Source organism: Penaeus chinensis, chromosome 25, assembly GCF_019202785.1.
Source record: "Penaeus chinensis breed Huanghai No. 1 chromosome 25, ASM1920278v2, whole genome shotgun sequence".
Taxonomy (NCBI): Eukaryota; Metazoa; Arthropoda; class Malacostraca; order Decapoda; family Penaeidae; genus Penaeus; species Penaeus chinensis.
Window position 1 is genome coordinate 16,948,725 of NC_061843.1, and position 5,000 is coordinate 16,953,724.

A 5,000-nucleotide genomic window follows, 5' to 3' on the forward strand; every position below is an offset into this window, starting at 1 on the left:
CGAGGAACTTATGGCTGGTGCAAAAGCCCATATATTTATGTCAGAGTATTTACATTAGAGCTGCACCGTTCGTTACAGGAAAATAAATGGCGCTTCCTTAAAAGCAACATTTCCTTGCCTCTAATCTCTCTAATTGCCTCTGAACTGTATCTCAAAAACATCCCGGCGTATTTTCACATCCGGGCCCGCTAAACGCCTACTAAGGAAAGATCTCGTGAGGACAATAGTGTCGACATGCTCGTTAAAAGATAATGGAATGTTCCCCTTTGTCGACGCAACAGAAAATTCGACGTTGGCAACTCCATTTGGGAAACAGCTTGGTCATTCGCGGAAATGTTTTTTCTCATTTCCCGAGAAATCTCGAGCGCTGGGAAGGACTTCATCGAGGTGGGTGGGGCGCCAGAGGAAAGGGGAGGATAAGTCGCCTGTGAAGGAGAGTGGATTTTGTCTCTCTGTTATATACACACTATATATGTATACATCTATATATGTATATATTGATATATATACACACATACACAAGCACACCCACCCACACATAGAGACACACATACACAATATATATGTATATATATATATATATGATTATATATACACATATATACATATATTTACATATAGATATATATAGATTGATATAGATATATTTAAATATATATACTTATATATTCTTATATATACATATAGTTATACATATATACATATATGTACACACATTTACACAGAGATGTACATATACATTTATGGACATACATATATAGACATACATATGCATATGTAGATATATATGCATATATACATTTATTTATATGTATATATATACATATATATGTATATATATATATATATATTTTTTTTTTTCCAATCTCTTATAGCGAAAGGACTTCCTTTCAATCCTTCTGTACTTGCCATATTTCCTAATTATTGGGTTAGAGAGGTGTCCCTCGGGAATCTCATCCTGAGCAGGAAAGAGAAAACCAATACTTCTGAGTAAAACTTCATTGTCGTTGACGTTTCGGAGAAGCAATCTTCATCAACTATAAATGTAGACACAAATTTTATGGTTGACAAAAAAACAACGAAACAATTAACAGAACAATTTGTCAAACATTTTTATATATAAGTTTTGTGTCTAATTTTGGCACGGATGAAACGTCTACAACAATGAAGTTTTACTCAGCAATAGTCGAATACTGATTTATGTTCTGGTTTATGTTTTAACTTCTCCTAGTTGTCAGGCTAGTTACATGAATCAACCTCAGGATGGGTCACCTTCACAATCACCCATTTAACACTACTGATTTCAAAATCTTGACCTTCCATCCTAACAGATTTCACCTGATCATAGCCGAATTTCTGCACAGAATTTGCAAAAACGTGAGGTCAATGGTATAACTACAGTAAACACCCTATATACCATGTAAACAACCATCCAAATGTTAAATGGTTAGTTATACTAAATTGACCCTTATCTACATTCGAGTTTTAGCTTTGTCAAACTGCACTATATAATTTGTTTCGTTATTCTTTGTCAAACATTTTTCATATATAAATTTTGTATATACATATATATACTTATATATACCTATATGCATGCATGAATATATAGACATATATAGTCATATTAAGATTCATATATATGTGCATATATGCATATATATATATATATATATATATATATATATATGTATACATATATGCACACATGTGTATATGCATATATGTATGAATATATATTTACATACGTATACATATATATTTATATATGTATAAACTTATATGTGTATATATATACATATATACGTATATATATGTGTATATTTACATATACATATATATATACATTATATATGTACGTAGCGTCAGGTGTGCACGAGAACCCAGCGTACGAGTTGCGATGGTGACACCAATGAGAGTTGCTTTTTAATTACCCCAACCGCCCCGGATCTGTTTTCTGCCCCCTGTAGTTTTATTATTATTATTATTATTATTATTATTTATGTATATATATATATTTTTGTGAATGTTGTTACATACAGTTGACTCCATATGTGCTCTTGAAACGAGTATCCTTGTGGGCTCCTGTATTCGCCTGGGAGGTGGTCATCGAATTACCGTCCTTCGCACTAGGCAAGTTCGGCGGTAAGGAGGGTCTTCCACATAACTCGATCCCTCTTTGGTACTGGTGAACGCAACCAGGCTTCCACTTGGGGGGGGTAGAGGACGGAAACTGCCACACTCTTCTCTTAGCTACTGATGTTAGGTTGATTAACAATAGTTAAGGGTTAACTGGTCCCTTCAGGACAACGGGCACGGGCCCAGGGGTCGGACTCGGTCCGATACCCATCATGTGCGATTCCTCGGCTACCCCTTCTCCTCCTCAAGGAGGGGGGATGACCCATGACTCCTCTAAGACTAAAGCGACCTTGAACAACGGAACCCCTATAGCTGACAAACGAGAACGAAGATTTTTTTTAATTCCTCCAGAGAATGCAAGGTATTTGACTGTCAAATGCGTAAATGAAAATCAATCGCTTTTGAATGTGAGCCCCTTCATCATCAAGAAGGTCCTTGATGGTCAAGTGGACGGCAATTTTGATTTTGTCAAGAAATTGCGAGATGGTAGCCTCCTTGTAAAAGTGCAATTCAACTTCCAGATGAAGGACTTGCTTAAACTGACGCAGATTCATGATTTGAAGGTTAAAGTAACTATCCTTATTGGCCCCAATACCTGCAAGGGAGTAATCTTTAGAAGGGATTTGAGGACAATGGAGGAGAGCGAAATTCTGGAAAATATGAAGGACCAAAACGTAGTGGACGTGAACTGCATGACCAAGAAAGACGGGAATGTGCGAACAAAAACCGGATTGTGCTTTTTGACTTTTGCTTCAAGTCAAATTCCTGAGTATGTCACGATTGGATATGAACATGTCCAAGTGCGACCTTACATCCAAAAACCTATGCGCTGTAATAGATGCCAAAAATTTAGATACACCTCATTACAATGCAATGATAAAGATACTAGTAAATTTACTTTTGGTAAATGTGCAAAAGATCATGACACTACTGTATGTACTGAGAAAACACTCAAGTGTGCTAACTGTGGTAGTCCCCATCAATCTGGCTCTGCCGAGTGCAGCAGCTTGAAGAAGGAGACTGAAATATTAGCATACATGAGAGGACATGATGTTAGTTACCGTGAAGCCAAGAGGAAAGTTGAAGGTTTGACCAGCAAACCCAATACTTCTTACGCTTCTGCAGCAACTAACAACACTTCCAGTGCAAACGGCATCAGTCAGGATAAAGAAATTGCAGAGTTAATGAAACCGGTTAAGGAATTAATGAGTCAAATCAAACAATTTAAAAATACAATTCAACAAATTGCTGAATCCAACCCAACAAAAGCAGCAGCATCATAAGGAGGATGATACCAAAACACAATCTGGATCGCACCTTCTCGTCCAGGCGGCTCCTGCTAGGACTTCGTCTGGTGTTTGGTCTGCTTCTCGAAGTAGATCATCCTCCACCGGGCGTCTCCCTGGCAGCGAGACGCAGGACATGGAGGCTACTATCTCTAAAAATACCCATGGGAGGCCCCTGGGTAGCGAGGGAGAGGAGAACGAACCTCCCTCCCAGAAAAAAAGAATTAAAACTGGCGGACAAGACACTTCTGAACCCCATAAAACGTAATCTTTGCGTTAACCATTATACAATGGAACTGTCGAAGTCTTAGATCTAAAATAAATTACCTCAGATTATTAGCCTCGTCCTATGCTCTCTGACGAGGTCGTATCGCTTTGGAGCTACCATTTCTGTCGGAAGGATCGTGAGGGTAGGGGTGGAGGCGGAGTCGCCTTGTACATCCACCAAAACCTCCCTTTCACTGAAGTGACTATTGGTTCTACTTTGGAATTTGTCGAATGCAAAGTAAAAATCAATAACACGTACCTGACTACATGTTCGGTTTATTGTCCCCTTGATAAAATGGTAATTTATGATGAGCTTTTTGCTCTTCAGGATAGTATGCCGCAAAATAAATTAATATTAGGTGATTTTAATGCTCATCATACATTATGGGATTCCCTGCGAGCGGATGGTAGAGGTGAGAAAGTAGTTAAGTTGATTAATGAGTCTGATCTAGTCCTTCTGAACGATGGTAAACCGACGCGGGTGGACGATAATACCAGTAATTTGAGCTTTATTGACTTATCACTGGTCTCTTCATCAATAGCAGCCAAGTGCCTGTGGCACACCATTGACGACTCGTTGGGAAGCGATCATCTTCCTATTTTGATTGAATATTCATGCATCACAGTGAGAACGCCTTCAACCCCTAAATTTAACGTAAAAAGAGCAGACTGGATCGCCTTCACAAAGAGCGTCAAGCTCGAACTTGTTGGAGAAACCATTGATGATAAAGTAAAAAAATATTCAGAATTCAATTTTAGAAGCAGCATTGCTATCCATTCCTAAAACTTCGACAGATAGTGTTAAATATAGAGTTCCATGGTGGACACCAGATTGCCGCAGGGCGCTGTGCCGACGCAATAAAGCCTACAGGCTTTTCAAAAATAACATAAATGAGAACTTTTGCAATTACAAACAAGCAAGAGCTAGGGCTCATAGAATAATAAGACAAGCAAAAAGAGACTCCTGGTGGAGCTTTGTCTCTACAATAAACAGCAATACAAAAATATCAGAGGTTTGGTCCACTGTTAATAAAATCAATAAGAAAAAAAAAAATATCTTTCAAAATTAACATCATTGAAGAGGGCAATAATATCGATTCACCTAGAGACATTGCTAATGTACTCGCCAGGCAGTTCTCTCATACAAGCAGCTCAGCAAACTACCATCGCGCATTCCTAACCATCAATGTAGCGGCTGAGCTGCAACCTATTCACTTTGCCACAGGAGATGACTTTGATTACAATTAAGATCTTGCAATGGATGAGCTTGTCCGAGCCCTAGAAGCCTGTAGAAGAACATCCCCAGGCCCC